The sequence below is a fragment of the Triticum dicoccoides genome, chromosome 7A (assembly GCF_002162155.2).
Source record: "Triticum dicoccoides isolate Atlit2015 ecotype Zavitan chromosome 7A, WEW_v2.0, whole genome shotgun sequence".
Taxonomy (NCBI): domain Eukaryota; kingdom Viridiplantae; phylum Streptophyta; class Magnoliopsida; order Poales; family Poaceae; genus Triticum; species Triticum dicoccoides.
This window is the reverse complement of record NC_041392.1, coordinates 41,758,999-41,772,039: the sequence shown is the minus strand read 5'-3', so window position 1 is coordinate 41,772,039 and position 13,041 is coordinate 41,758,999. Positions and strand designations below refer to the sequence as shown.

The following is a 13,041-nucleotide window of genomic DNA, read 5'->3' as shown; positions in this document are numbered from 1 at the left end:
CACAACATGACATCAATACCATTAGAATCTACATTGAATATATATTTGCACCATACATACTTTTTATGCCCCTGTCACATGAAGATAGCCCCTGTCACTGTACCACGACAGGTACAGAGATTACATCTATATCTGTCACAAGTCCTTGTTATGCTGAATGATGCCATCAGAATTCGGAAGAAACACAAAACATAATCAACATCACAGATTAAACACTTCAGTTGCGTGTGCCTCACGGACAAGATGGTCCTTCGATGGCACTATGTACATACATATACTCCCTCCATAGTGATCTAAACGGTCTTATATTTCTTTTACGAAGGGAGTACGTTGCAATTTGCAGCTGTATACATACAACGTCGCCACGTACATATCTCAAGCTCGTAAATACGCCGGACATGTATCTATATGTATCGTTCCTTGGCCGAACTGTACGTATACCTAAGCTAACACTACGTACATATTGATGCAGAGGATCTGGCAGACCGATCAACCAAAGAAATATCGGACGTCAGTTATGCTCCACATATGCCGAAATGCCAACTCGTTTTACATGGCACACACTACATTCCTTCAGACATCAAGACATGTCAGTGATGAGCGAAGAAGCAGATGATGATCTGATCTCAGCCTCGACCTGGGGGCGCAGAGGAAGAAGTTGCGAGAGCCCAAGTCCACCACCTTTGCGTCCGGCTCCAGAGCTGCATCAACGGAAGCTTGATTAATTCAGGAGGCCGGGCAGGTTTAAAGGAGAAACTGGAAGAGAGGCGTACGCAACGCGGCCTGGATCTTACTTACCGTCGAGGGTGTACTTGGAGAGATGCAGCTCGAACCGCGCGGCCGCGTCGGTGGCGCCGTCGTCAGCGGGGAGCGGCGGCCTGCGACCCTCGGCGGCATAGACCGCGACGGCGGTGCGTGCCAGGTCGGCCACCGTAGCATCGGCGCCCAGCAGCACGTGCACCGGCCACAGGCTCTGCTCCACCGTCACGTTCACCAGCAGCCGCGTCAGCCGCGGCGCCGGCCTCTCCGACAGGGCCGCCACCGGGTGGCCCAGCAGCGCCTCCACCGCGGCAGGCACGTGCACGGAGCTCCTCATGGCCGGCCGGGACGGAGAGAGAAATCAATCAAGTTGATCGACGGTGCGTACGTACTCGTGGGTTCTAAAGGCGCGAGAGAGTGGCTGTTGTTTGCACTGACACTGACCACTTATATATATGCATGTACAGGCTTTGTGTACGTGGCTACGTGGTGGGTAGTGATAGTGAGCAAATTCGATATGGTATTGGTCACGGTCGCAGGGTAGAAGACGACGACTGAATCGGTGCTGGGTCGTGATAGGTGGAGGGAGCGAAGAGGCACGTACAAACGGTACGAGGCCACGGGGCGGGGGGTGACGGCATGCACGACGGCGTCGATGGAGTTCAACCGGGGGAGGCGCTAGCTGACTCTGGCTATGCGGTGATCGGTCGTTGTAACGTGCTACGATCGGGGGTACGTGCTGGATGGCCGGGGGCACGGCGGCCGGGGCGACGAATGTACGTCCACGTCCTCCCCAGGACTCAAACGGAATCCACTATGGGAGACGGTCCATGCCATGATGGATCGCCTAAGAGCATCTCCAACAGGCGCCGGTCGTGCCGCGCGCAAAAAACACATATGCCGCGTGCGCATCGGCTGGTTTGGCGCGGCGTGCTGCGCCCGCTCCAGCAGCCGCGCTAAAATGCAGCGCGCAAAAAAAAACAGCGCACGCTCATTTTAGGCTAAATGTAGGCATTGGAAAATAGATAGATTGCATAGATTTTAAAACGATACAAAGGTATTTTACATTCGAAACATAGATTGCATAATAATTAAAAACGACAAACGATAACAAACGAGATAGATTACATAAAAAAACTACTCTAAGTCGCTATCATCACCATTATCCTCCTCGGCGGTGTCGTCCGAGGTATCCAGCCAGATGTCCAACCACCGATCATCGTTCGGCGTGAAGAACGACTGCCCACCTGCTGCAACAAGATCGGACTGCGCGTTCGCCAACGCCTTGCGCCGACGCCTGTCCAACCGCGCCTCGCGGCGCCTTCGCGTGTCCTCCTCGCGACGCCTTGCCCAGTAGGCCTGCTCGTAGGCGACGTCCTCCGGGTGGGGGTGGCGCCACTCCGCCATGACCCGCTCGTCCTCCTGGGCGACGAGGAGGCGGCGCTGCCGCTCGGCGTGATCCGCACGGTCTTGTGCCGTGTTCAGACGCGGCGGCGGGGCACGGTCGAGCGCTTGCTGGAGCATGTACACATTTTGGAAGTTCATCTGGCCGCGCGGCCGGCCTAGGCGCCACGCCGCCGCGTCGTACGCGTGGCCGGCCTCGCGCGCCGTCCCGTACGTGCCGAGGCCGAGCCGGAGATTGCCGGAGCGTATCTCCGTGTAGTAGCCGCCGTTGAGGCGCAGGCGGACGCCGCGGTAGCCGGACGCTCCTCGGCGGCGCGGCGGTATGGCGGCGCGTCGGTGGCGGGGCGCTGGAGCGGCGCGTGGCAGAGAGAGAGAGAGAGAAAGAGGAGAAGAGGAGGCGTGGAGAGGCGCGTGGTGCGCGCCACACTTTATAGGCGCGCCGGAAGCGGTGCGCAAAAAATGGCGCGCGAGCTGGCGCCTTTTCGCGCGCGCGCAAGTGTAACGCCCCGAGAATCTTGCTACAGTAATCCCCTCTAATGATGCCTTGTCGTCATGCTTTCCTAAGCCAAAATGCCACTTGTCCAAAAATCAAGTCCAATTCAATTCAAATTGCAAGTCAATTATTTGCATCTTAAAATGAGCCAGAAAAATAGTTCACAATGTGGCAAATATTCCCTAAGTATTTGTCATGATGAAACCTACCTCTGTTCGATTCCAAAAATGCTCCTGGAAATTATTTGAGTGGTCCAGCAACAATTAAATTGGCCTTTTCAATTCCTAAAAGTGTGTAATCATTTCCAAATGCTCAAAACAATTTTGTGCAACTTCACAATATTGCACATTATTTATTGTGGCATGTGGCACATTTTACAAGAGACATTTGGTGCTCGGAATAATTGCAAAGCAGTAGCTTTTGATTTCCAGATAAGAAAAACGAAAAGAAAAAGGCAAAGGAAAGAAGAAGGGGTGGGAGAGCCCTGGCCTCCCCTTGGGCCTCGGCCCACCTCGGCCAGCCGGACGGCCCACAGCCCCCTCCTCCTCGCTGCCCTGGGGATCTGCCCAGCAGCCCAACCCCCACCCTCGGTCGTCTTCTACTGCTCGACCGACCGCTCGGTCGCGGTCGCCACCGGACCGGCTCACCGGCGTCATCGACGAGGGGATAAGATCCCCCGACGCCTCGGGCTTCCCCGTCTCCCCTCCCCACTTGCCTCCTCATCTCCCAGATCCACCTCTCCCCTCTTCCTCACTCCCGCTCTGCCGATCTGGAGAAAGGGGCCGACGCTTTCGTCGCCGTCGTCATGCCACCATCGCGGCCACTGCCGTCCCCGGGCGCCTCCGGCGTGTCCACCTGCCTCGCCGACCTCTGCTATGTCCTCCCAGACCACGGGCTCGGGTCGGAAGCCACCAGGGAACCCACTGCCTCCCCGTCGTCAACCTCCGTCCACCACGGTCGCCGCCATCTTCCTCCTCTCCGGCGACCCCCCCTGCTGCTACTAAGCCTATCACCGGCCTCCTTGTGCCGCTCAGTGAGCCCTTCATCCTTCTCCCTCTCTGTTCCCTCTCGCGCGCCCTCTAGCCTCGTCTCCAACCGCGGCCGAACGCCAGCGTCCGCCCCGCCACTCGCCGCCGTCGTTCCAGCCCGTTACGGGCCGCCCCACCACCGTAGATGGATGCGGCGTCGAAGGTCCATTCGAGCGCGACCAGCCGCGACCGATTTGGCGCCCCGTAGGCTTTTCCCGACATGCTCCCGAACGCCGCTGCCGCCGCTGCTCGCCGCCGGCGATGCTTCGGCCGTCCCCGGCGTCGGTCGTCGTCACCATTGTGTGCGCGGTGCCGGGCCGCGCCCTTAGGTCCAAGCCGCAGGTCCTGAGGCCCCCTGTAGTGCGGCCTCAGCCAACTCCGGCGAGGCGCCGCTGTTGCTTTGGTCGCCGGAGCTAGCTCCGGCACCACTGCTGACCTGGCCGGCTGGGGCCACCCGCTGGGTCGCTGACCTGTTGACTTCGGTCAACTGCTGACTGGGCACTCTGGCCCACTGACATGCGGGCCCCGCCGCATATTCAATTTAACTAAACCAGTTTTATATTTAAAAGTAATTAGTTTAGCTAATTAGTCATTTACATGTGGGGCCCAACTGCTAATTAACCCCCCCTGTTCTTTTAAAATAACCCACTGTTAGCCCTCTGTCTATGACATGTGGGTCCCGCTGGTCTGTTTGACCTGGTCAGCGAGTCTGTTGACTACCGACGTCATCAGCACGTCATGATGACGTCATATTCCTTTTCTGTTATTTTTGAATAATTCTAGAATATTGTTTAAACTTTAAAAATTCATAGTAATTAAACTGTAACTCCGATGAAAATGTTTTCTATATGAAAGTTGCTCAGAAAATTCCAACGAATCCGAATACGCGGTCCGTTCATCTGTCACATGCCCCTAGCATGCTGAACATGGGGCATTCCCCCTCCGGTCATCCGTATGACACAGGTCCGGAACCGGGAAAACATTCCCGGTTGAATTTCCCCTTCTCCTATATCGTGTAGCCTTACGTTAGGTCACACCCGGCACAGCTTGTTGCCATGTTATGCTTTGTGATGCTATGCCTGCTTTATATTTACTGTTTCTTCACCCTCTTCTCTCCGGTAGACCCCGAAACTGATGCCGCCCCTGTGACCGACTACGTCGACGACGACCCCTCCTTGCCAGAGCAACCAGGCAAGCCCCCCCTTTGATCATCCCGATATCGCCCATTCTATACTCTCATGCTTGCATTAGATTTTGCTACTGTTATTATTTGCTCCTATTCTGATGCATAGCCTGCTTTTGTACCTGCTTATTGATACCTACCTGCTTATTCTAAACTGCTTAGTATAGGTTGGTTAGGTATCCATCAGTGACCCCCACACCTTGTCCTTGTTGCCCCTGCTTCATCATTGAAGACCCGATCAACGGGATCGAAGACCAGGCCCCGGCACCGCACATCACTTTCCCCTTAGTTGCTCGACACTACCGGGATACTATCGAGTGCCGAGGGTGAGACCTCTACAACACTTCTGATGTTAACCCTGTAGTGTAGCTATTCGGTCGTGGTCATCGAGGGTGATTCCGCCTTAATCTCTTCCGATACGACTTTGTCGTGCAACCCCTCAAGTGTGAACCTCGGGGGTGATTCCTCTTACGTTCACCTTGATGATTACATTGAGTGGAGTTCACCGGGGGTGATTCCTCTGGTTTTCCCCTTGATGTTTAGACACACAGTTACTATGAATACTATGACTTTACACTGAACCATGTTACTAAAGACGGGTCGACCCTGAGGGGTACCCGCGGGAGCATAATTGCGAGTGATGTGGAGTCGGGTTGACCTGGAAGGTGCCCGAGAGATAATTACGAGGCGTGGCCGGGCATTCTTAGCCCTTGCCGCAAGTCCTCGAGACGGGGCAACGGGGTCACATCTTTCGTGAGTCTCTGCTTGTTACCGCGCGTTCCTAATCCACTACGATTGGATATTTGATCCGAGGGGCCTTTGGCCTGATAGCACTAACCATCACGTGGGCATAGTATGGGCGTTCTGCGTCGTGTACATCAGCCGAAGCTTAATAGACGTCAACGACGGAGCGGCGCGCGCCGGGTTGGACTGGTAAGCTCCTGCCTTTTTAGGGAGGTAGCTAGGTCTGCTCACCGGCCGCCCACGCAACGTGCAGGAGTTCCCGGGGCGATGGCCCATGACCCCTGGGGGCATAGGTTTAGTCCGGCGTGCTTGACCTCTCTATTAAGCCTAGGTCGGGTTGCGGCGTATTGTTTGGCCGAGGCCGGGCATGACCCAAGAAAGTGTCTCCGGCCGGAGTTAAGCGAGCGTGGTGGGTAAGTTGGTGCACCCCTGCAGGGAAGAAAACATCTATCGATAGCCTGTCCTACGGTAACAGACACTTGGAGTTGTATCCCGATCGATACAACTAGAACTGGATACTTGTGATGAGAACTGGATGATGATGAGGTTTTGATTCTGATGATAACTGGATAGTATGGCTCTGGGATTGCTTTCTCGCAGGGAGTCGAGAAAGGATCTCTGGCCGAGGTTGATAACACTACTACCACTTTACTTTATGCTACTCTACTCCCTCTTGTTTGCTGCAAGATGGTGGTTTCCAGAAGATGCTAGTCTTCGATAGGACTAGGCCTTCTCTCTATTCTGGCATTTCTGCAGCCCAGTCCACATATACAGCCTTCCTTTGATAATGTTGCATATGTAGTGTAGGTCCTTGCTTGCGAGTACTTTGGATGAGTACTCACGGTTGCTTTGCTTTCCCTTTTCCTCCTTTCTTCTTCTTTCCGGTTGACGCAACCAGATGTCAGAGCCCAGGATCCAGACGCCACCTTTGACGATGTTTGCTACTACCATGAGGGCGCCTACTACTACGTGAAGACTGCCGACAACCAGGAGTAGTTAGGAGGCTCCCAGGCAGGAGGCCTTGCCTTTTCGATCGATGTTGCTTTTGTGCTAGCCTTCTTAAGGCAAACTTGTTTAACTCATGTCTGTACTCAGATGTTGTTGCTTCTGCTGACTCTTGTGTATTCGAGTTTATGTATTCGAGCCCTCGAGGCCCCTGGCTTGTAATATAAAGCTTGTATTATTTTAATTTGTGTCTAGAGTTGTGTTGTGATATCTTCCCGTGAGTCCTTGATCTTGATCGTACACATTTACGTGTATGATTAGTGTACGATTGAATCGAGGGCGTCACAAGTTGGTATCAGAGCCGACTGCCTGTAGGAATTCCCCTTTCCAACTCCTTGGCCGAAGTTGACTCTAGTCACTGAAAAACTTTTACTAACATTGGCTGTGTGTCTTACGGGCCCACGTCGCCATTGGGTGGTATTAGGATCTTTTATTCCTCGTCTATACTCTGGGATTCTGATCTCTCTTCTATTCGGCTTAAGGATTTTACTAATTCTAACTTTAGGTTCTCGTAACCACTTCCTACTGGAGAGCCCCTTCATTCCAGATGATCGCTTGCTTCATCAGAAGATTCCGAAGATACTCTTTGATGTTTTCTCGAGACCCTTGTGCCCACCGCCTTTGCAATTCCCTGCCACTGATATATCCTTATGGATAAGTGCATACAGTTGTCGTTCATACCTTTGTCCCTAGTTGCTCTCGTTTCTAAAAGATGCCCCGAAATACTCTTCGTTGTCCCGAGAACCCCTTCTGTAATTGCCTTGAAGTTCCTTGCCACATGGATACCCCTACGAATAATTCCTCTCAATTACCGAAGATTCTCCATCCCCAGTTGTTTGAGTGTTTCACAAAATTCTTAGAAATACTATGTGATCTTCCGAAAATCCTCTTTAAACTATTGCTCTACAAATACTTGTCTGCTTGCATTATGGATGCTTTCCATATGTGTAGCAATATTCATTAGTATCCTTTGACACCATCATTTTGATCCTATCGATTCAACATGTGTGTGAAAGCACGCAATCATCAGTTGATCCTTCTAAATTATCTTTCCGGCTCAGACGTCATTTCGAACATGAGCTGGTTCTTGACCAATCTATTTGTCGTCGATTGTGCCCCTAGGTCTATTCTACTTATCCATCCTGGATCAGAGCGTCTGCTTCTGATCCTTCGTTTTGGAAATCATAATTCCTTTGTTATCTAAGCATCGAATTATTCTGATGTTCTACAATCCGATGCCTTTGCATTCTTTCTTCCTCTGATTGAGTACCGATACTCACATCAGCTACATTTTGGACCGGCAGGCCCATTGCTGGGTTATTATCCGATAGTATCCTTAGCATTCAAAATTCTTGTGAGTTATTCCCAGGATACATAATGTCTTTGACAATTTGTACCCTCTGCTTTTGTCAAACATGCTCTACCTTCCGAGCTTGTGTTATTTACTCTTGGAGTTTGTGGTATATGTTCCTAAGATGCCCCTATGGGTTGAACCTATGCCTTCCTTAATCCATGGGGACCCGAGAGTTTTCATGAGTCATACTCTTCTGGTGTTTTGCCAGATAACATTTCAACACTACAACTTCATTGAACGCGAGAAGTGAATGAAAGGTTATGCATTGGAGAAGTGGGAGTCAACCTTGAACTTTGTGTCCATGCCCATGGACCTAATGTGGATCTTATCATGGAAGCTTCTTGTGATATAATGATCCCCTTATTATTTGTTCTTACGGTATCTATGTTTGGTCCTTTGCAACCGTGGTTCGGACCATGATTGTTCCCCTTTTAAATTCCATTTCTCAGACAAGTTAAAGCACTTGTCTTCTGCAGATCAGTGCATCTCCGCAACCTCTATTTTGATCTTTTTTCGAGTGTTACCCTCTGGTATCTCGAGAATAACAAAGAACTATGTTGCTTCATATGAGTCTTCATCTAGTATTACTCCTCAGCGATTTCAGATTGCCCTGGGTTCCGAGTTATTGGTCACTCGAGAACACCGATAAGTGAATTGATTCCGCACTTTGATTCAATAGCTCTAAGCTATTTTCATTGCTTACGAGTTTAATAATTCTTCAAGTTATTCCTAGCATGGTCGGGTATATCATTATCGTGCTAATTTTAACTGTTCCACCTGGCCCTTATTCTTGGAGCACAGCTTTTCGACGATGAGCGAAGCTTACGTCGATCTTCCTCGTCATAACGTTTTGCCTTGAACAACAAGCTTGATTTGGAGTTTGTGTCATATCCGTGGTTCCAATAGCCTTTCGCTTCATCCTTCCTGTTGCTTGATGTCGTCGCTCCTCGATGGCATCTTCGTAGAGCCTCTCCACAAATGTGTGGTGATCAGCATCAACATTTTGACTTCTGTTGAGATGACAATTGAATTCATGGTGAGAAATACCATCCTTGACTTCCTGCCAATACAGACTTGGTCATGTTTTGGTTATATCTTACATTCCTTGACATTCTTGGAATTGTTCCTTTATACTTCTTGTGACCTTCAGATTCAATCTTGCATAAAACACCATGTTAATGTTACCTTGAAGCATTGCCTGAGGTATTCCGGCTATCAACAAGAACATTGAAAGCACATTGTCGAATGTTTCTTGTTCTATTATCGAAACACCGTTGTATTGGTAATATCATGATTCTTCCTTCGCCCCCTTTATCTAAATGCTTTTGAACTTGTTGTCATATCATGTATATCCTGCTCCGCTTCCCCTTGGGAAGGATATACTCCCAATTCTTGTGTGTAAACACATTTTCCTTTCCAATGTTCTGATTAATCTAATGATCACCTTTTCTTTTCCATTGTTTTGTTTAAACTTTCTTGTGGTTTATGAGATCTAAGCAGTAATAGTTCCCTGTTTATGAAAACACCTCGGTGTACAATTTGTTTGTAAGACATTGTTGTTATTGCTGTTGACATTCCGGTAACCACCGATGGACGAGAACTTTGCCTATGGGTCAGCCTCGTTCAACGAGCAGGAAAATGGTTCTCTTCGTCCCTCGCCCTTGGTACCAGCGTTGTTGCCAACGTAACTGACAGGCTATACTCTGACCTGCATTGCTATCATGATCATGCAAATTGATTAGTGCCTTCCTGCTGTTAACCCACATGGTGGGCCCATAACCCACAGTTCCACAGGATCGGAACCTGACTCTTCTGTATATCTTTGGTTCTGAAATATTCTTGCAATTGGCTTCGTATCATGTCATGAGCCACCATCATAGGGATGATCTATTCCCGATGCTCTGGACCCCCTTCTCACACTCTGTTCAGGTATCGATCGTTTGTCCATTCGCTTGAAACTTCCTATTGTACCTTCATATTTTGCTCTCGATGTTTTCTTAAGTTTCAACTCGAGGGGTACATCTGCCACTTTCCTTGAATTGTTCACCAGATAATTAACCCTATAAGGGTCAGTTCTCCCGAAGTTACTCTTTACTTCCGCACTTAAATCTCGGGACGAGATTTCTTGTAGTGGAGGAGATTTGTAACGCCCCGAGAATCTTACTACAGTAATCCCCTCTAATGATGCCTTGTCGTCATGCTTTCCTAAGCCAAAATGCCACTTGTCCAAAAATCAAGTCCAATTCAATTCAAATTACAAGTCAATTATTTGCATCCTAAAATGAGCCAGAAAAATAGTTCACAATGTGGCAAATATTCCCTAAGTATTTGTCATGATGAAACCTACCTCTGTTCGATTCCAAAAATGCTCCTGGAAATTATTTGAGTGGTCCAGCAACAATTAAATTGGCCTTTTCAATTCCTAAAAGTGTGTAATCATTTCCAAATGCTCAAAACAATTTTGTGCAACTTCACAATATTGCATATTATTTATTGTGGCATGTGGCACATCTTACAAGAGACATTTGGTACTCGGAATAATTGCAAAGCAGTAGCTTTTGATTTCCAGATAAGAAAAACTAAAAGAAAAAGGCAAAGGAAAGAAGAAGGGGTGGGAGAGCCCTGGCCTCCCCTTGGGCCTCGGCCCACCTCGGCCAGTCGGACGGCCCACAGCCCCCTCCTCCTCGCTGCCCTGGGGATCTGCCCAACAGCCCAACCCCCACCCTCGGTCGTCTTCTACTGCTCGACCGACCGCTCGGTCGCGATCGCCACCGGACCGGCTCACCGGCGTCATCGACGAGGGGATAAGATCCCCCGACGCCTCGGGCTTCCCCGTCTCCCCTCCCCACTTGCCTCCTCATCTCCCAGATCCACCTCTCCCCTCTTCCTCACTCCCGCTCTGCCGATCTGGAGAAAGGGGCCGACGCTTTCGTCGCCGTCGCCGTGCCACCATCGCGGCCACTGCCGTCCCCGGGCGCCTCCGGCGTGTCCACCTGCCTCGCCGACCTCTGCTACGTCCTCCCCGACCACGGGCTCGGGTCGGAAGCCACCAGGGAACCCACTGCCTCCCCGTCTTCAACCTCCGTCCACCACGGTCGCCGCCATCTTCCTCCTCTCCGGCGACCCCCCCTGCTGCTACTAAGCCTATCACCGGCCTCCTTGTGCCGCTCAGTGAGCCCTTCATCCTTCTCCCTCTCTGTTCCCTCTCGCGCGCCCTCTAGCCTCGTCTCCAACCGCGGCCGAACACCAGCGTCCGCCCCGCCACTCATCGTCGTCGTTCCAGCCCGTTACGGGTCGCCCCACCACCGTAGATGGATGCGGCGTCGAAGGTCCATTCGAGCGCGACCAGCCGCGACCGATTTGGCGCCTCGTAGGCTTTTCCCGACACGCTCCCGAACGCCGCTGCCGCCTCTGCTCGCCGCCGGCGATGCTCCGGCCGTCCCCGGCGTCGGTCGTCGTCACCATTGTGTGCGCGGCGCCGGGCCGCGCCCTTTGGTCCAAGCCGCAGGTCCTGAGGCCCCCTGTAGTGCGGCCTCAACCAACTCCGGCGAGGCGCCGCCGTTGCTTTGGTCGCCGGAGCTAGCTCCGGCACCACTGCTGACCTGGCCGGCTGGGGCCACCCGCTGGGTCGCTGACCCGTGGGCCTGGCTGACCTGTTGACTTCGGTCAACTGCTGACTGGGCACTCTGGCCCACTGACATGCGGGCCCCGCTCCATATTCAATTTAACTAAACCAGTTTTATATTTAAAAGTAATTAGTTTAGCTAATTAGTCATTTACATGTGGGGCCCAACTGCTAATTAACACCCCCTGTTCTTTTAAAATAACCCACTGTTAGCCCTCTGTCTATGACATGTGGGTCCCGCTGGTCTGTTTGACCTGGTCAGCGAGTCTGTTGACTACCGACGTCATCAGCACGTCATGATGACGTCATATTCCTTTTCTGTTATTTTTAAATAATTCCAGAATATTGTTTAAACTTTAAAAATTCATAGTAATTAAACCGTAACTCCGATGAAAATGTTTTCTATATGAAAGTTGCTCAGAAAATTCCAACGAATCCGAATACGCGGTCCGTTCATCTGTCACATGCCCCTAGCATGCTGAACATGGGGCATTCCCCCTCCGGTCATCCGTATGACACAGGTCCGGAACCGGGAAAACATTCCCGGTTGAATTTCCCCTTCTCCTATATCGTGTAGCCTTACGTTAGGTCACACCCGGCACAGCTTGTTGCCATGTTATGCTTTGTGATGCTATGCCTGCTTTATATTTATTGTTTCTTCCCCCTCTTCTCTCCTGTAGACCCCGAGACTGATGCCGCCCCTGTGACCGACTACGTCGACGACGACCCCTCCTTGCCAGAGCAACCAGGCAAGCCCCCCTTTGATCATCCCGATATCGCCCATTCTATACTCTCATGCTTGCATTAGATTTTGCTACTGTTATTATTTGCTCCTATTCTGATGCATAGCCTGCTTTTGTACCTTCTTATTGATAGCTACCTGCTTATTCTAAACTGCTTAGTATAGGTTGGTTAGGTATCCATCAGTGACCCCCACACCTTGTCCTTGTTGCCCCTGCTTCATCATCGAAGACCCGATCAACGGGATCGAAGACCAGGCCCCGGCACCGCACATCACTTTCCCCTTAGTTGCTCGACACTACCGGGATATTATCGAGTGCCGAGGGTGAGACCTCTACAACACTTCTGATGTTAACCCTGTAGTGTAGCTATTTGGTCATGGTCATCGAGGGTGATTCCGCCTTAACCACTTCCGATACGACTCTGTCGTGCAACCCCTCAAGTGTGAACCTCGGGGGTGATTCCTCTTACGTTCACCTTGATGATTACATTGAGTGGAGTTCACCGGGGGTGATTCCTCGGGTTTTCCCCTTGATGTTTAGACACACAGTTACTATGAATACTATGACTTTACACTGAACCATGTTACTAAAGACGGGTCGACCCTGAGGGGTACCCGCGCGAGCATAATTGCGAGTGATGTGGAGTCGGGTTGACCTGGAAGGTGCCCGAGAGATAATTACGAGGCGTGGCCGGGCATTCTTA

General features: G+C 51.1%; 1 pseudogene; it reads right to left on the bottom strand.

Annotated features, from left to right (window-relative positions):
• Window positions 1–580: 580 nt before the first annotated feature.
• On the bottom strand, window positions 581–1,096 carry LOC119333005 (annotated as a pseudogene).
• Between the last annotated feature and the right edge of the window lie 11,945 nt (window positions 1,097–13,041).